The sequence below is a fragment of the Pseudopodoces humilis genome, chromosome 6 (assembly GCF_049639895.1).
Source record: "Pseudopodoces humilis isolate 2021_Gansu_Grassland_sample_001 chromosome 6, ASM4963989v1, whole genome shotgun sequence".
NCBI lineage: Eukaryota > Metazoa > Chordata > Aves > Passeriformes > Paridae > Pseudopodoces > Pseudopodoces humilis.
The window spans coordinates 51,611,797-51,632,639 of record NC_142205.1 but is presented as its reverse complement, the minus strand read 5'-3'; the positions used below and the strand labels follow the sequence as shown (position 1 = coordinate 51,632,639).

The following is a 20,843-nucleotide window of genomic DNA, read 5'->3' as shown; positions in this document are numbered from 1 at the left end:
AATTTGTTATTGTTGTTAATTACAGTGTTGAAAAATGTATCCTTTTTTTCCCCTTCTTTCTCCAGCATTAAGCACAGAATTCATAGCTGCAAACTGAAATACAGACTTAAAGGATTTTTTTATTTTGTAGGCTCTTCTGAATCTCTAGTAAAAGGATGTTCAGAATGTTGGATCACTTGAACCATCCTTTAAGTGGTCTCCCTGACTTTTTTTTTTTTAACCTGCAAGAAGGAGTCTTGGAGGATTTTAGAATTTACCTTTCAGTGAAAATCTGAAAAAATTCTTAGTTTGCTTTGTAGTCCAATTCTTTTCCTTTTTATGCTCTTGCATCCTGGAATACAGGCCATCCAGCTGATGGCTGAATGACTGGATGAGAAAATGATTGGGTTTTTTACTATGAATAGAGTGATGTTGACTTTGATTTTATATGCACTTGCTTACCATAAGATGAAAGTTCGAGGATAAAGCATTTTAGTCACAAAACAATGAAAAAGAAAAGTCTCAGTGGTAAAATAAATCAGCTTCAAAGGGATTTGTATCATTTGCATCATTACTGAAACTGCAACCTGAAGCAATCCTTCCTGTTTGTGTGTTTTCAGGCACAGTAAAATTGAGTTTTGCAGCGTAGCGTTTGCCTTCTTGGGACAGAATGCAGTACTTGCTGTAGCCAAGGTCATTTATTTTGGTGTCTAAAATGAAGCAAAAACATTCTGGGAAATCTATCCCAACACAGAGGGTCTACACTTAGAAGAACAGGAGCTGGGGGCTATCTGCAGGTCCTTTACACTGATATGAAGAATAGAACTAAGGTTGTGCCTTTGTGTTACTGAAAGGTAAGGCTCAGTATCAGTAGCCTGGAGCTCAGCTGGCACATTTATGTTAGCTGTGAAGGTTTGGGGTTTTTTTTATTAAGGTTGCTGATAACAGCAGCTGAGGAGAAGCAGCATATATTTATCCTTCAATCAGCCATGCCTCACATGTGAAAAGTCAGGCAAAAGCCTGACTGATGTTACAAATCTGGTAATACCAATATACCTTGTGAAGTGTACCACGGTTCTCTAGGCTTTTACAGCCTCAGTGTGGTGTTGGTGGCATAAGGAGACACTCAGTGAAGTGTGAGTGCAAAGCCAATGTATACCAGAGCACTTTTGGGATTTACAGCATAAGAAAGCCACAGCTTGTCTTTGCATTTTAATTATTTCAGTATTTTCTTCATTCTGGCTGTATGGTATTTAGTGATGTGGCCTGTATTACAGATAAATATTCACAGGGTGCTGGTTTCTATCCTGTGTCACACTGTAGCACAATTGTGAGATATGTACCAGATCTACCTCTCTAACGACAACAACAAAGTTGTAGTGTATTATTTTTTTATAAAAACAAAACTTATTTTGTTGATAAAACATACTCACATTCATTACAGAGGTGTACACAGGACAACATGACTATAATCAATTTGTGTCTTGTCAATATTGTGTGTCTTGTTACAGATATTTACACTATCAGAATTTGGGTGGATATATATTTTTTTATCTTGGAATATAATAAAATAAGAAAGAAACCCCACCACTGTATGTAAACTCTGACCAGTATTTTGTATTGGAAACAACAGTTAAACTACTAGAGTGTTTGAGAGAAAAGGGGAGCTTTAGTGATTAAGTACTGAGTAGAAGATGTATTATGTACTTTATGAGAATCTCATAATATTTGCTGTTGTGCAAACAAATGTTTGGTTATGCTTTCCTGTAATTGCCTTCTGTTTCTCTACATGGCTTTCAAAGACTCAGTAATTGACATCCTCTTCTTTGGGATCTTGCTGGGTATGCTGTTTCTGGACTAAAACAAATAACTGAGGGGCTGACCTCCCATGATCTTCAAACATGTAATAATTATTTTCTTCTTCAATTTGTGTTGGCTATTCTTTGTTCTGCTTTCTTAAATTGCTATCATACTTAATTATATTCTCCTGTTGTCACACCAGCAATTTTAATTGGATGTGATAGTCTTAGTTACTGCTTATCCTTCCTCTCTGCTTTTATAGCCTCACTATAAACATCTCTGTTGTGTTCCTCTTGAGAGACAAATGTCTTCCTAAGGAGAGTAAATTGTTTCAACCAGCCAAACAGAGTAAATAAATTTTAAAAAAAAGCAAAAAAAAAGCAAGAAAGCACATTAATGCAGAAAAGCTATTACGTACACATTGGTAGAGACAGTCAGTATATTAAAGTGTGTATTTTTGACATAACTGAAGGTGGCTGATTCTTGTAAGTGTTATAAAAAGCCCACTCTGAACATCTGCAAAACTAATATGCAGTTGGCTGCCATAAGATGAGTGTCTCTTTGAAATAAAATGACAGCTAGAGACGATTAGCTTATAGTGGAGATATGATCTGACAAAACTATTTCTAATCCAATTCTTTCCCCAAAGTGATGTTGCCTGATTGGCAGAACTGCTCTGCCTCTTTCCTTCTCACCAGAAAATAGAGGCATAATCAGTGTATTAGCTTGCCTTGGTTTCCAGAAAATAGAACTGATTTCCTAGCTACTGCGAAAATTCAGTGTTGAAAGTTTCTAACCCCAACACACAATAAATTTACTCACAATCAGTTATTATATAATTTGTTTTATCTTTCAATTAAACTGAAATGAAAACTAATAGCCATTATTTCTTCTATTCTAATAATGTTCCCTATGACACTGAAGAAGCTCTCAGTGTCTGAAGCACTCATTAGTTTGTCTGAAGTAAAGGTTGAAATTTATACCCTATCAGTCCTTTCACAGAATTTGCTGGGAGTTTTCTTGTGGAATTTTGCTAAGCAAGGTCTCCCATGTTTTTCTCCTTTTTTTTTCAGTTTGTGTGTGGTAGTTTTATTATGGCTGTAATGCTTTTGCCAAGCATATTTGTAATACATGTGTCAGAATAAATTTTTCCTTTAACGTTTGGTCAACCAGATTGGGTAAGTATCTATAAATAGATTAACAGCACATTAATAAAAATGCTCAGTCTGCCATTAGAAACAATGGCTACAATGACAGGTACCTGATTCAGGTTACTCTTGCAGACACTTCAAAATCAACAGTAATATTTTTGAAGCCTGCTTTAAGATAATTTATTCTATTTTGGAAGCACTTAGCCAACTGTAGCTGATTTTATGGTTTCTGCAGAGTTTCAGCAGGATTTGGGAACTGCTGATGTCAAGAGCTAATTTTAGATTTGCACATTATAAGTTTCTCACCTCCCCACATAATTTTTCCCTAGTTAGGACTTCTGTTATTTAGCTTATTTATAAATAATTTTTAAAGATTTGGGGTTTTTTTGTACCGGATGTTCTTATTTCAAATAGAATGTTAAATAGCGCTGCAATTCATCTCGGAATTTCCATAAACTAAGGTAGCAGCTGCTTCTGCTCATTGAGAATAGGTGTAAAAGGTATCACTTTGAGTTTGTAAAAACGTGTTTTCTACTGGTTTCCAGTGTCATCCATAGCAAGAGCCCTCTCTTTAATAAGAGCCCTGTGCTTCCTTGGGGGCTTTGCTTATTTTGTCTCTTCTTACAAGTGACTAGGCAGTCGTGCTGAGAAGGTCTTGGGGGTGCTGAAGAAGGAGAGGTTGGACATGACCCAGCCATGTGCATTCACAACCCTGGATGGGCCACACACCCAGCTGTGGATGCTCCCTCTTTGGAAGCATTCAGAGCCAGGCTGGATGGGGCTCTGAGAAGCTTGGTCTAGTGAAAGGTGTCCCTGTTCATGGCAGGGGAGTTGGAACTAGATGGTCTTTAGGGACCCTTCCAACCCTAACCATTCTGTGAATTGCTGAGGAAGGGAATCAAAATTAGTTTTTAGATGGAGAAATATTTTGATCTTAAAGAAGTTCCTGTATTTCAGAGCAAATAAAGAATCACAGATGGGATCAGGTTGGAAGGAACCACTAGAGGTTATCTAGTCCAACCTCCCTGGTCTATCAGAGTCCATTAGACACGTTATTCAGGATTGCGGCCAGATAGCTTTTGACTATCTGCAGAGAGGGAGACTCCACAACCTCTCCAGGCAACCTATTCCAGGGTTCATCCACCCTCACAGTAAAAAAATTCTTTGTCATGTTCAACAAGGAGCAGTAGGAGTTTATGCTGTCAACACAAATTAATTTAAGAAATAGTTGCTACACATGAACACTAGAAGAGGAAAAGAAAATTAGCAAGATCATAGTATTGACCTGCTGTGTTAAAAGATGAAAGTAATCTGTTTTGTTTGGTCTCTTGTTCTTTATCTGGCTTGAGCCAGTATTACTTAGGAGTTAGATGGACACAAATTCAAAGGAGATTAAATGAAGAGATAGATTTTTGTCAAGCTGCTTTAGGAATTCAGTAAACGAAGTTGCCTTTATTAAAGAGTGCTTTGCAGAAGACATTAATTTAGTTAAAAAGGCACCAAGAGCAAAGTCTCCTTTTAACCCATCCTCAGGTAGTTAAGACAGGCCAAAAGTCCCTCAGTCAGGGCCTTAGCTTTGGGAAGTAGACTGATTCTCATCAAGGGACTGAACATTTCTTAGTGGGACTTATAGTGGAAAAATTTCCATAGGTTATTGCATATGTTGTTCACCTTTTTTGCATTGAACAAGAAATGAGGTGTGCTTGAGGGGGGAAAGCAGAGGAAGGAAAAAGGGAAGGGGATGATTCAAGTTTTCTCTAGATTCAATTAAGCAATGATGAAAGCACCTTCCTACAAACTCTAATTTATACAGAGACCAGCAAAAATAACATGCTTGGCATTTTTAAATGCTCTGAGAAATGAAAGCTTTTCATGTGCAATATCCTTAAAACATTTTAATTTCCTGGAGATGTATGTTGTATTTTCCTCTCTCAAGAAAATTTTCAAGGAAAATTTTCCTCTCTCAAGAGAGAGTGGCTGTTGGGTCTACAGAATACCTGTTTCATATCCCCTGTTAAGTCTTTGGTTCACCCTCACAGTAGTAATGTAAATGTAGATCTGATCTATGCTGCTTTGATTTTTATGGTTTTTTTAACAGTTTGTCTTAAGTCAAGGGGTGGGGGGTGGGGAAGTTAATAGTTATATAATAAAACAATGTTTTATTAGTATACTATTTCACTTATATTTATCTAACACATGTCTAAGCCAAAAATCATGCTTGTAGAACAGAAATCAGACCATTAGTATGCTACTGCTGGAATCAGTATTTAAAGCCTGTGGTTTCTATTCTGTAAATTACTTAAATGTTAGTAAAACTTCATTGGCTTTAAGATATCAGATCCTGACTGAAGCCAACTAAGAGATTTTTTTTCCATCAAAACTTTTCCATTTTCTTACGGTCTGTGCTTCTGAGATAGGCAGGCAGATTACCTGAGGGCCTAGACTCCGAAACATATTTCATACAATTTCAAAGCTCTCATTCTTCATTCCAAGTTGGAATAAAACCAGATTTTCAAACATCTACATGCTCTGCAGTTATGTGACCTTTCTTTTCATTCTGCTTTTCTCCTGACTAGCTTTCAAATTTACTTCCAAGCCAAGCTCTTTACATTTCAGGCTGTTGTATTGCGGTCATGGGTCTTCCAGCACAGAGAGAACATCACTGTCTTTGCTGGGAAGGCATTTAGGTATCCATACTGCAAAGTGCTGAGTTTGAACTGAAAGTTCTTTTTCATTGTCCATTTAATCAATCTTCATTTTAATCTTGTTTAGAAAGTGGCTTCCAGCCTGCCATTACAGAGGATCCTAATGAGGCTTGCAACAGTGAATCCAAGCAGACTGTCAAACCAGTGTTCAAAGAGGACACTGAGAGTTGAGTGCTGTCCTCAAGCTGGCTGACAGACTCATGCAGGCTGAAGTGCACACTGAACAAGGCAGGAGGCAGATCAGGGTGAGAGAACTCATAATGTACTGCCACTTCCCCATCGCAGCTGTCAGATCACACCTGAAGTGTGTGAAAAGACAAAACCCCTCAGACTGTAATCCCTAGCTTTGCCATTGCTGATGGAGAGGAGGATTTGAGGCAGAATTGGTATTTGTTTTCAGAAAACAGAACTGAGAAAATATGAAATTAAGTGATTTCATTTATTTTAAAATTAGAATTTAATCTCATATTTGCCATGTCTGTTCACTATCCTGGTTATATAAAGAAACTAAATCAGAGGCTTTACAGTATATTGTCTGTCAGTGCAGTGACTTTCCCTGAGGTATAACTGTTACTGTTTGCTAAAGGAATGTTTTGTTGTATTCGTACAATACTAAAAAGGTGCAAATTCTCAAGGTTTTTGATATTTCTAATGTATGTTACAAAAAGTAGGGAAAAGGGTTATGTCTCAAGGGCATAATGCATTCGCTTGGGATAAGAGGAATAAGACCTAGAATTCCCCTGGGAGAAAGCACCGGAGCTGCTTTCAGTTCTGACAAATACTTTGTTTGGATTGTGAAATAAATTCGACAGGATTAAATTTGTTGAGTTGAAAAATACCAATATGTAGTGTAGGGTGAGAAATACAATTCTTAGCGTGGTACAAATGTGCGTCCCCTCACAGGAATTGCAAGTAATATAACTTGATGAGAAATGCTGGTTTTCTGATTGAGCTACTCTGATGCAGAAAGAATTGAGAAAGTGGAAAGAGTCAATGAATAGCAAGGAAAATTAATGATTGTTGAGGATCAAATAAAGTGAAAAGATTCAAAATAAATGTATTTCCACAGTTTGCTTGAATTCAGAACACTTGATGGAGTTCATACTTCAATACAACTCAGAGTTTCCACTTAAGAGCATTTTATTCTTTTGTCTGTTCTTCTGTATATATTTACCTTTTTTTTTTTATTCTTTTTAAAGGTAAGTGTAGTATACTGATTTTTTCTTTTACCACAATATTTTATTAAATTCCTTTCATTTTTAGCCTGGTTAATCTTCCATTAAGCAAGATTCTCAAGATGCCCTGCATATGAATTTTTACTTAAAATTAGGTGTATCATTTCACCCTTCTTGCCTTGTTGTCTGTAAGATTGCTATGAGAACATATATATGCTATGGCTATGGTCTTGTTCCTTTTAAAAAAGTTTTTTGTTACCCTCTTAGGACTACAGAGTTTGTAAATGTCTAGGCAGTTGATTTGCCTTCATCTCTTAACAGCGGCATCATTGGCAGACAGTCTTAAGTGATTACTGCAGGATTCCCTGATGTTTTGGATAGATCCCTTTCTGCACGTTGCTGCCTTCTCTCCACATGTTGCCATGCTCAGATGGACCCCAGCCAGCAGCTCTGTCTCTCTGTGGGGGCCATCACATTCTGTCAGAGGGAAAATCTGCCTGCAACTCACACTTACTTTCTATCTGACAGTAACATTTTTCATGAGGACATAGCTGTTTTCATGGGGCGGCTGAGTCAGATTCTCATCATTTATATGATGATCTGGTGTTCACACAAAGTCCCATTTGTAGCTTGGGGTTTTTTTAACCTTGCCAGGAGTTAATGCTTTGATGACTTAAGATGCCCTTCCTCCTTTACTTTAGTTTAGGTTTGTTTTTGTTTTTTTTTTTTTATTTTGTATCCAGTTCAGTCAATCTGACTGCAAGTCAAAGGGCTTAGGATCTGAAGATGATGAGCTCCTTGGCTTCTGTGAACATTTATTGCTTGCTTGAGGCAGTCACACCTACTGAACCCAGTAATACTAAACTGGAACTTTTAGCTTCTGGTTGCTTAAAGTTTTTTTTTGTTTTGTTTGTTTCACTTCTAAAAATTGATGTTTGTTTTCATATTCCCCAAATCAAGACATAGAACCCTATAACCTCCTCTGAACTTGTAGTTGTATTTCCAGTGCAGTCTGCTTCTCCTTTTCCATGCTGACTTAAGCTCGCTCTGCAGTTTGCTTTGTCTGGCACCTCTTTTTGCTCAAGAGTTTCACTTCTTGTCCGGATGGATTTTGCAATTTTGATTTAATATTATGTGTTATACAAAATACTAGATTTTCAGAAAATACAGCACTTGGTGCTAGTGGTGATAGTTTAATGCAGAAGACATATGATGAATTTAAGACAAATAGAGCATGAGATGTTTTTCACAAGAGCATTTTTCACACCAAAGAATACTTGTGCAAATCAACAGAATTTTTCTACTTTTACCCAATTAGTGGGTTGGTTTTTCCCACAAAAACACTGTTTCTTTTTGTATGACTTTTTACTGATTTTCCTAGTGGTATTTATTTTTTCAAGGAGCTTTTATCCATGATAGCTGTAGGGTGGATTTGTTTGACACAACCCATTGCTGTTAATCTTTTGTTCAATGTGTAGCAATTTTCACATTTGTGCACATTCTGCACAAAGATGTTTCATTTTTTCTATATTGGTGATATGTATAATGTTTTGTCATACTGGCAATTCCCATGGATTGAAGTTCTCTGTTTATTAATGGTAACAAAGGTATAAATATGCAGTGACATCATCTCTTCCCTACAGGATAATTTAGGATGGAAAGGGAAGTTCTTTTCTTATTAATATTTTGATGGCAATAGTTATCAAGCAACAAAATTTATCAACATCAGTAAATTCTTGTCTCTGAGAGGTTGCTACAGCAAGTTTATCAATTGAATAGTTCTTACCCAAGCTTTCATCCTATGGATGACTCTCACAGTAGGGATACTGGTGATTTGCAGTTGGGCATAATTATTTCCTGCTGTCTTCTCTAATATTTGGGAACATAAATTCAGAATCTACTCTGTACTAATGACTGCTGATTGTTCTTTCTGGATTTTTGTGCAGCTTAAACGTGTTCCCTGTCTTTTAGACATCTGTTTGATGTCTAATCACCTAAACTTAAGCAATTTTTAAGCTTTATTTGTTTAATTATTCTGGTGAAACTGCTATATTCTCATCTATCCCTTATTGCTCAATTTTCCCTTTTCTCAGGATCTTCACATCTGCCCAGCATTTCAAAATAGCTGATTCTGTTTAGGAAGTAACTTTCAGGTGAAGACTTTCTCAATAAAAGGTGCACAGCTACGATATGTTGGAATTGCAAAATCTCTTTCTCTTTTCTTGATCAATACAATCTCACCCAGCTTGAAGCTGTTCAAAATACTGATGAAAGGTCATTTTCTAGCTTGTTGTTCTCCCTGTTCTTGAGTCTGCTTTCTTAGTGGTGTAGAACACAAAGCTTTTTCTTTTTTCCAGAGCCTTTTTTGTATTAGTGAATATTGGTTTTTTTGAATTTTAATGGTGTTCAGATGTGAGCTCTCGTTTGCTTTGGCCATCTATTATTGTTCACTGATTTCTTCTGAGCAATCTGTCTTCTTCCATGATTTTCCCTCGCATGTGGAAAGAACACATTACTAATTCACACTAAGCCAATTCGTTATCCTACTTGTGACCTTTCCTCCAAACTCTTTTGTCGCCTCTCTTATGATTAACTTGACAATGTGCAGGCAGCTGTTATGCTGAGACAACTGCCTGCTGTGGTGACTAATATTCCCTTTCATCTTTGTTCCTCTTTCACTTGTCTACCTATCACTCCATCTACCTACTTAACTGATCTGTCTTGTTTTTACACATCAGGTACCAACTTTCTGCAGGCAGGTTCTCTCTCATCTTTATCCATGTGCCCAGAGGGTGTTGACCTTTAGGACTTCCTTGTGGATTGTGCAGTGCTGTTAAGGATTTATTTGTGCTGATGTCCCACACTCATTTTCCTGCCCGCTGTGGTTTCCCCATTCTTCTGTGGCCCTACTTGCATGTTGTAGCACCTCTGTGCCAATTCTTTCACTTGTTCAACTGTTTGCTTAGTTGCGAAATGTTTGGTTTACTGATATGATTCTATGGTTCTAATCCTACTTTTCATGTAAGATAGCTTTCCATTAAAAGTCTTCCAATAAATGAAATGCCTTTTTTTACTGCATCTGTATAGCAAATTAAAACTTGAAAAGTGAAGTGTGTTTCTTGAAGTCATAAAGCCATGAAATATTATTTAATTTGGCTTTATTAATTGGTCAGTACAACAAGTTGTTAAAATGGGTGCAGAAGTCACAAACTAACTTATTCCTGAAACTCTTATAAATAAACTTGATAATCAAAAAATGTATTGGGTGACATAAAATATGACAAATACCATTACAGTTAAAATGAAAGGGACCTCCAATGTAACTAGCAGATGAAATCGTTGTGAAGGAAGAATGAGGTTTCAGTTTCCATAGTTAATTCATTCAGAGATTTTTCAACATAAAGTACGATGTCTAGAGGAGCCGAGTAGCTCTGAATGCGTAAGTGCAGTTGTACTGACTGCATCCACAATTTGCATGTTTTGTAATGTACTAAGGTTTAATTTCATTGACTCATTTCACTGATACCTGACCTGCTCATATCTTCTTGTCTTCCAAAAGCATGCACTATCAACTTTGTTCCCTCTGGAAGTTCAAATGTAGTGTTTGTGGACTAGTCCTTCTGCGTGCCCACTTGTATTAGATACTGTAAAAGCATAGGAGGGATAAAACACATCTGCACTAAGACATAGTTCAATACTCAGTCTAAATCAGGGTTTACCTTACTCATCAGAACACCATATCTGGATTTAAACTGTTATTCAATGTGTGTGTGTCCTAATTTAATTTCTTGTGCTGTTTTACAGCCATAGTCACTCAGGTGAAAAATTATTGTCTAGCTCTTCTTTCTATACATTGTGATTACTGAAATGAAAAAAATAAAAAACCATAACCACTTGTTGGGATTAAAGCCTAGGTGTTCTTCATAAACACAGTTATCCTAGAGAGTTTCTTAAGTCATTGGTAAAAGTAACAACATCCAATTTTCTGCAGTTTGAGCACATTGGCTTTTTTCCTGTTGTTAGTCTCCTGTAGATACTTGCATTCATTTTGATTTATCTAGTGCAGCATTACCTCCACAGTTGGTCTTTTGTGTAATACATTCTCTGGAAAGAGAAATTAGCCTTTTGAGCTCTCCCTTTTAACATTCTCCAAAAACAAGTGTGTCCTTCAATATTTGTATATTCCTCTAAAGAAACAGCAGTGTTTCTCTGGGTCTAAGGTTGCAGTTTCTTTCCTGTTTCATCCCAGAGGAATTCTATTTGACATTTCCAGTTTTAGTAATGATGGAGCCACAAATCTTTCATTTTTAAAGATCAAATTATCCATAACAATTAGTTCCTCATTGAATGTCAGGAACACTGTTTTGTGTGACAGATGGATAAATATTTTCCCTTGGTTAACCAGGAACAAATGTTTCTGATAGTGTGGAATGCTAGGGTATCATTTAATTACAGTCTTTAAACAATTCTGAGACATATATTTATTTAATCTTTGTTAAACCTGCTATACTGTTTCCATCTAATGACCAGGGTGAAACTGTCATAGCAAGACGGTAGGAAAAAATTTCAGAACTAGTAAATTGTCAAAGGACCTTAGGTGTCACTTGAAATGTGACAGGCATTTATCCTTGTAAACTTCAGTAATGCTGAAGTAGATTGACCATCTCAAATACCAAAGTCACTCTGGGGGAGATCAGAGATGGGTTTCAGTAGCACAAACCACTGGACACGATGAGCCAAAGCAGAGGAACATTTTGTCTCACACAGTGGTTTCCACTAGTGCAACAGAATATTTTCCATTTTCATAAACAAATTATTTTCTTATATGTACACATAATCCCCAAACAATTTAACAGTAATTATGGAATTATTTTCAAGGAATGTGCCTTTATTTTCAGTACCAATTAAGTGCTTTCAATTTATATCAGTCCTTGATGATGTTAAAGCAGTTTCTTAAGTAGGACAGTACATAGTGAAATTAACATATCAATTAAAAACATTAGTGATGCCAATCCATACATAACAAAAAAGAGAAAGAACAATGTAAGCCTGTGAAGTTCAGGTAGCGTGTGTGGCTTCAAAACAGACTGGCTCTTTACCAAAAAAAATACTTCTCTCAAGGACATGGCAGTGAACTGACTTTGCTAAAGGTGCTCCCACACTGTTCATTGACAAGAGATCACACAGTTCTTTTGCTGCTGCGAACTTGAAGCTGTGTTAACATATGCCCACTCACACTGAAGGGGTGACTGCTATTTCTATTCTGGCACTAGTTTGTGCCAGTTAGTGTCTGACACAGGGAGCCCTTAAGCTGAGGAGTTTATTCAGACAGTGGCCATCTCTCAGAGAGACTTTGGGTTATTGTGTCCTGTGACACTTGAACTGTTTTTGTTACCTGTGCAGGTCTGTGCACAAGCTTGACAAAGGTTTTCATTTTGCATAGTGATTTCACAGTGTCTGTCTCTTTTGAAACAACTGGTTGGACAATAAGAAAATATCTTCTGTACTTAGTGGCAATATTCCTTGCCCTTTCATTATTTTTAGTAAAATCACTTTATATATCCTTGGCTTGCTACATTTTCAAAGAACTTCACAACCATTGGTATTTTAACTAAGAAATCCAGTGTTTTGCATTGATGTTATAGCAGCTTTCTTGCTGTATAATGGAAAGTGATTTTAGAGGCGATGGGGAAAAGAGTAAAAAGAGAGCAAGAACAAGTGACAAAGCTACTTAGAAAATGAGAAATTAATTTTAAAAGCAGCAAACATGACATTCCCATTGTTTCAAATATGTTAGTTCAGGCATGTATCAAATTACCTTGTCTTGCTAATTGAACGAGTAAAAAAGACCCCAAGATTTCAACAGTAAATTGTGCCCATTATCTTGGGCACATATAATCTCGAGGCTGGAGCTGAGACTTTCTAATTTTGTTTTTTAGTTGCCACAAAGTGGATTCGGGGAACAATTAAAAAAAAACATCTTTTCAGTTTTTCAGAGGTTTTGTTTGTTTGTTTGTTTTGGTTTTTTTATGAGTCTCGGATAATATCAAAGAGAGCTTTGCATTTAAGTCTGCTTGAAATACTTATGGAGGACTTTCATGGAGGTTACTCTGCCAAGTCTCAGGCTGTATGTGGTATTTCTTGAAGACATTCCTGCAGTTTTCTTTGCTGAAGCACAATGCTCATTGCTTGTCACTAAGTTCCTGCATCTCTTGTTTCTTTTTTATGCTTAGATACCACATACAAACATATACAATCTAAATAGTAAGCAAATGCAAAATGGTGTCTGTTTTGATTAATATAGATTAGAACTAGTTCATCAATGAGTTTATTTGCATTCTAATAATTGTACTTTGCCCTTCATAAAACTGTATTCCAACATAATTAAAATTTGCTAAGTGTCAAACATGACACTTAAAGAAGTACTGAAGTGTGGGTCCCTGAGATCAGGTCCTCTGCTCTGAGAGGTGTCATGTGGGAGAAATATTATGATTGGTTCAAGTTGTACTGCAAAAGTATGGAGACTCAAACATCAAAGTTAACGAACCTACAAGAATGAAGGATCAAATTACCACTGGAATTGGGAATTTACTAGTGAGTGCTTGGGGTTCTTAGGAGAATCTGTTCTTCACATTTGGAAATTATGAAGACCTCTGTCACACGTCTTATTCATATGATTTTATGTACGTTATTTGTAATTAGTTTAGAAAAGATTTAGAGCTCTAAGAAAAGATTGATTATAAAATGTCAGATAATTAATTCAACAAGCTTTTACTTGGCAGTAGGAAAAATCAAGACAGGTCATGGTTTTAATTTCAGAATCAAAAAAAGGACAAACTGTATTCCTGCATATATTTGACTCAGAGAGCAATGGATTTTCCAGTATCAGTGATATCAGTCCTTAAGATAACTGCTAGTCTACAATGCAGACAAGGAGTTAAGCTTTGACTCTAAATTTAGATACTCATGGTTGGCTCCTGACATTATGAAATGGAAATACTCCATTAAGCTATTCATATAGATTGGACTAAATCATCTACTTTCAGAATCTGAAAGCAAAATGACTTGAGACGCATGCCAACATTCATTTTAAATGCTTAAGCATCTTGAACATTTAAAGTGTTATTAAATCTATATTGACGCCTGAAAATCTATAACTGAAATGTAGGGAGGTTAAACATATAAAATTCCCTTTGATTTTTAATCCACATTTTTTCCTCAGGAGAAACTGATATGATGTAGACCTTTTGGAATCCCAGCAGGTGGGTTAATGTTTGAGTGTGTATTTAGGTATTGCTGTAACTGCACTCTTAAAAATGTTGGCTTTATGGTACAGTATTCTGATGCCCATAAAATATCACACATGCCTTAGGTATCTCTTAAATATAGTCATGTGTTTTATTTGGTCTTTGTAATTCTTTTAAATGTATCATTCATATATGTTATGAATGATATAAATTCCTGTAATGTAGATGTAAAGTCCAAGGGGTAATAACTCTCAAGTCAGAAAGATAGAATTTCAAACTTCTAGTGTTTGCATAGTAGAAGAGATGTCAGAGATCAGAGAGACAAAAGATGTTCCTCAAATAATAGGCAAATTCACCCATCTGCATTATAAATTACTCATTCAGAATATCTGACAGTTCCATTGCATGTTTAAGTATGTGAAGAAGCCAAAATTTTCAACTTTTGCAGGGAAAGTACTTGATCAAAAGGGAAAATTCTTCAGACCTCTGAATTTTAATGAGCTGCAGTGAAAAGCGAGAATTTGAAAGTTTCTTTTGCAAGGTAAAGTTCAGAAAAAAATATGGTTTTGAAGCATTTTCTTCTCAAGATGCTAAAACATAATTATAAATACAATATAATAATAACTATAATAATAACAATGCAGGCATAAAATCATAAATCCAAAAATCATAAAATCTACATATTAGGCAGATACAAGCTTTCTTTGTCCACAGTTGTAGTGGGTAGGAAACTAGCCAAGTTCACATGTTACAATGCTGAACATCACTTAATTATCTCTGCTGACAGGAAGCTTTATATTGATACGGAGTTGTGCTTCTCCTGACTTTCATTCAGGTCAGTGTGTGGGTGGAGCCAGCTCATATTTGTTCATAATATGTTGTGCAGATGAAAAATCTGAAATGAGTGAAAGTATCATTTGGAATTACTGCTAGAGTGCACATGGCTTTGGGTTACTGGTGTTATGATCAGATCAAATGGATTGTTGAGTAGTTATGTTATTTTTCAAGAGAAGTAAAATTTTATCACAATTCCTCCAGGATTTTAAACCTCTCTTCTGGGTATGAGAAGTATATTTATAAGGGAAATTTCAGTGACATTTTTCAGGAGTAGAACATTTTATAAGTCTTGATTTTTTTTAATACATATTAACCCATATTTACAGAAAGGATTATAGTCTTGGGAGGTAATTTGTTATAAGAGAAAGTACATTTCCTCATTTGTTTCTTTATCTTTTATTATTATTTTTAAATACATTCTAAAACTGTCCCCAGGAGATTTTTTTTATCATCTTAAGAGCCATGATCTACTGTCCTCATCTCTTTGTTTGACATACATGCTTTTCCTCTTTTTTTTTTCCTTGACTTCCATGTATTAATATTTTGAAGAGAGACATATAGAGGAGAGGAGGAAGGTCACAAACTATTCAACAAAGCTTAGGAAAACACCAAATCAGTTTCAAGGCTTCAGAGAACACAAACCATGCACTATAGTTTAAGCCTTTCAAATTATAAAGTAGGTAAATTGGATTTTCATGGAAATTTCACAGAAAGGCTCGTATTTCCAAACATCAATATAATGTCTGAATTGAGGAGAAATCCACATGAGATTTGCAAACTTTAAAATTCAGCACTTTCATTTTATGCCATTGAGGAAATTTATTTTTTTTTTTTATTCAGATTTCATAAATATCAGAATGAAATTTTACCCTCTGCTGACTGGCAATACGTTGCTTTCACCAGGATGAAGTCATTAGAGATACATTATAGCTTTGTTGCATTTCAGGGTCCGCTGATGTTTCCATTTACAAGACCTGTCTTTCAGACTTACATAAAACCAGAAGTCAAAATTTATTTCCAAGGAAAATTGAAAACTTCTGTTACCATGAAAACAGGGGGTTTTAATAGTGAAACAGAAAAAAGAAACCTTGAAGTTATTTGATAACTTCTTGCATTTATTGCAGCTACTTATTATAACTTCATGTAGTTATTGCAGTACATTTATTTAATATATTGCATTAAGCTCCTATGTCTGCTAATTACTTGATCTCTAAAGGTGACCAGGTCTCTTCACTCCTTGCCACAGCTTCACCTCTTTGAAATTCAAATATTTGGGAAAGGATCCTTCTGCTATGGATTTTAGACACTTAGCTTAGTTCAGCTGACTAAGATGACCTAATAACAAAGCTGTTAAGTGTTGTGAAATAGAGGAGCAGGCATCTGTTTTCAAGGGTAATTGAAGGTGTGGAAGGTAGATTGATCTTAAATGACATTTGCTTGAGTCATTTCAAATTGGGCAGTATCCAAACCCATTAAAGACAAGACCCTCAGCTGCCTCTCCTGCTGAATAAGCTGTGTTGACATAGGTGACTTACTGAATTTTTTGTCATGCAGGAGAAATCAGACCAAGATTAATGCCAAACCTGTTTTACATTCTGGCAGTGTCCTTGTCTAATATTTCACTTCCAGGTGTTTGAATAATACAAACAGGAAATATAATTTATAACTTACCTGACACCTTTTTCTCATGCAGTTTTGAAGATTTTTGTTTCAAATGATGCAATTTACTGATATACAGCCTTTATCACTTCGGACACCTAAACAGTATTTGGAACAGTCAGGAAAAAAACTGTTTCAACTCCACAGACAGAACTTTGTGGTCCAAATGCACCAGTAATTGTTTCTTCTAGCCAGAAGACAGTACATAGTTTGTTGTTTTGAAAGTTACTGAATAGCTGCTTTAACAGGTTTAAGTCAACACTGCAATTTAGAAACTTTTCTAGCATCTTAACAAACTCCCAGAGGAATGTCTCATTAGCCTGGTGTCTGAAATTGATTTTCTAAAGTGTAAAGAGCATTTGAAATATTTACTTGGTGATTCAGGCTGGAATGCTGCAGAAATGAAGGTGTTTTGCTCACTCTCTAATGTGTTTCTAGTGGCTACAGAGTGAGGAAAGAAGCCCAGCACTTCCACAGAAAGGTCCCTTGCAATTCTTTCTCTTCCTTTCCTCTTGATTAGCATGGCTTCTCCACTATAGAACTAGTAGAAAATTGGGAGAAATTGGTCCTTAAGCTCTGTTCCAGCAGTTCTGTTGTGTTCCCATTTTTGGTTTTGTACAGGGCTTATGCTCCTATAAGCAATGGAAACGTCCTCTCAGAAACAGTAGTAAGGAGAAGATGGAGAGCTGCTTGTTTGGTAGAGGTTTAGTGTTTTAAAGGAAATGCAGGAGTTCAAACCTGAGTGCCTGGCAGCGGCGGTGCCGGCAGCTTAACTGTTTTTCTATATAATGCTGTTTCCATCTTACGGAAATGCTGATGTGCAGTAATGGAAAGTCCAGGTGAAGGACAGCCCTGCTGTGCCTTTATCTGATAGGTGGCTGCTTACAGTGAAGAGCTAAGCAAGAGGGGGAAGATCTTCTGGGTCTCCCCTCTCTTTTATCTGATTGTACCAAGCGCAGCTGGCTACAAGAAATGGTCATGACATGCTCAGACACTGGAGATGAGACACAAGTGTAAGCCTGGGATGGGTAGAGGAGTCCCTGCTGTCCTTGCCTAAATAATAGGTGAAGACACTCCCAGTAAGTTATTATCACTTTTGAAGGGTGACACACTTTTTTTGTTTGTTCTGTTGTGTGTTGTGTTAGATTAGGAATTAAAACAGCCCGTGTTTCTTACTGATAGCAAGTACTGTGAATAAGCTATTAGAATTTCCTACTGTCTTCTATACTATCAAAGGAAAGGTCATGCTTTTGCCACTGTGCACAATAAAGGGAGAGAAGAAAGAAGTGCAGAGGTCCTTCTTTCTTCTTTTATCCAGGCTGTGTTCAAGGAACAGAGGTCTCTGAGCTGAAACAGTCCCTTTAGGACAAGTCCTACGTTCATCTTCTTTCTTCTGCATGTTTTCCATTTTCCATTGTCTGCATTAGCAGATTGTCTAATCTGGCTGTTCATGGTGTGTAATATCATTAACTATTGTTTTTCTGCTGCTTCTAGCAGGTGTAGTTAAGCAATAGTAAAAAGCTGAGTGGTTATGCACTTTATTTCTGAGTATAATCAAAATTTCTACCATTATTGATATTGTTTGCATACTAAATATCCTGAACAAATCCTATAAACTGGCAATGAATGTCATGCAAAGAAGTTTTCATTGATTGTACCTTGGAAAAAACAGAACAGAAATCCAGAGCAAGGAATGAATCCCCTTGCCAATAGTCACATAAGAAACTTCTGCACATTGAAAGCTACTAAGATACTATAAATACGCATTTTTAAAAGTAATATTCCTATATTCCTAGAGTACACGTTATACTTTACCCCAGAAATCATCCTATAGTAAGTATTCAAAAGAAAGAGATTATACTGTATATAATCTATACTGTTGAAATGTCAATATAGTGCCTGCTGAAGGAATAGCTTTGCGTAGAGTACTGATGTATACACTGACACTTTTTCTCACAAACACGGCAGGTGGATTTAGGAGAAGTCAGAGACAGATTGCCTTCCTCTCTGACAAATACAAGTCAACCATATATTGTAATTACAGAAAACAAGGTATTTCTCTTGAAAACAAATTCCAAACAAACAAACAAAAACACAAATAAACAAAAATACAGAAGCAACATATTCTGCCCCAGGAAAGGTTTTCAGCTTGCCTTTGTTATGATTTACACTTCAAGATCAGTTATTGGCAAATTGGGCAGTGGAGAGGGAAGAATTGAACCAGCAACCAGACACCCTGAGGAGATTGCCACTACCTCTTACTTTTTCATATTTCATTAAAATAATTTTGGGGACTAAAACATAAAGAGAAGGATGTAGATGCAAGTGGCCATTCAAGAAATTGGGATTTCTATATTCTTTGAATTAAACCTGTCCTTAGACATTTAAAAAAGATTTATCAACAGAATTGTTCCACATGTCATGCAGAAAAATAATCTTTTGCACAGATCTGGAAATAAAGGATTTTTACTGGTATCAGAATGGCAGGTTTATTTCATTGTCTTTTTTAACTGTTGGTAAACTGGGAATGATTGTATTACGGTAGACATAAGTTAACAGGTTCTTTCAAGGTTTCCTTATTTCAGAAAGGGGAAATTCAGGTGGTACAAACAGCTTTCTGCATTCACCAAACAGATAAAATAGTTCATCCTCTCTAGTAAGCCAAGTGTTTCTGAATATCATTTGAAAAATATTTGGTTGTCAGATTCGTCAGAGAGAAGTGCCAAAATTAATGCATCTTCCTCCAAGATCTCTCAAGACTACACTTGAGACACCCAAGCTAAGCAATGGCTAAAATTATTACCTAGAAGATGGAAATGCTTGACATGAAAATATTAGTAGAAATTAAAATTTATATAATAAACACCTCATGAGAGAGTAGACGTGAATCACTTTGAAACACTTGACCAGAGGAATTCGAGTAATGAAAAGTACCAAGACGGGAGAATGAGTTGCTGGGTGAAACCATTTGAAATAACTTGTGCAAAACATTCAGTGCTTAATTAGCAAACGTGGCCACCCCCTTAAATAGTGATGCAAATGAGTATTACCCTTAAGAAATGAGCACTCTTGATTTTACCATCATTCTCAGGCTACCATCCTTGTTATACATGATTGATTTCTCACTGTCCCTTTCTAAATTCTATATTGTGATTAGAGTGGGGAGAACAGAGCAGGGTTTGTCTGTGATCTGTAAGATGATTTTGTGCCTGATAGAGCTAAGATACTGTCCTGGGTGTTTTGTTCAGCACGCCAGCCCCTGTGCTCCCCACTTCTCACTCTCACTGGGCATCAGAGCAGTAAATGCAAGAGCACCTGAAGAATCCTTTTCACCATTCTGAGTTTGTGTCTGATTGACAAATGAATGCTCCGGGACTATTCAAAACCCTACAGAAGTTACAGGTCTTTCTTGTCTTCTTTTTTTTTTCCTCAGCTTTCTTATCTATTTCTATAGGTATAGTTAAAGCTAGGAAATACTTCTGACAGGCACGTTCTGTATTTTTACCTCCTGTCATTGATGTCTGGTGCCACTCTGCTTAGTTTTACTTTCACATTCCATATTTTTACTCAGTTGAGAGTGAAAATGTAAGAAGGGAAGATAGTGTAATAGTTCATATGAAAAAAAAATTAGGATTTTTCAATCTATACTGTTGTTCCAGAAAAGCTATTCCAGAATGATTGCTCTAAAATCTACATTTCCACTTTGGAGCAGAATATTTTATTCTATTAAAATTAATTCTCTTGGAAAGCAAAGGTTCCTGATAAATCAAAGATGAAGACATATCACAGGCTTAACTTGTAGAGCTGCGCTGAGATATAGTATCTTTTGTGATTTTTATAAAAATATAGAACTCATTATCAGCAGAATTTGAGATATAATGGCATCAATTTTTATTTTCCTGAAAGTCACTTTTGTTCATGGTTGGTTATTTCATTACATTGATCTTAAACTGGAAGGAACTTTAATTTTAGGTCACTTTAGAGCTTTGGCTGTGGAAACAAATTTGAGTCTTAGAACATATGAGAAACTAATGCCTGTACATAAACCAACTTTATCAGTGTAAGTGCACATGAAATTATCTCATCCTGTATGAATGTTTAATGTAATTTCCGGACTTTTCTTAACATTCTCTTAATACTGCTTTTTAAATTACTGTCTTCTTCTTATCATTTGTGGCTAGTACTTGTGCTGCTAAACTGCTTCTTTCCTTCTGACACTGGTCTCCTTTTCAAAATCCTGGAGTTTTTTTCCACTCAGCTTTCTAAGCATTTTATAAAAGTTCTTCCTAG

General features: G+C 36.1%; 1 protein-coding gene across 2 annotated transcripts in view; it reads left to right on the top strand.

Moving 5' to 3' along the window:
* The window catches only part of GRID2 (glutamate ionotropic receptor delta type subunit 2), a 671,390-nt gene that overhangs the window by 417,727 nt on the left and 232,820 nt on the right, over positions 1-20,843 (top strand). The gene's annotated exons all lie outside the window — the stretch shown is intronic.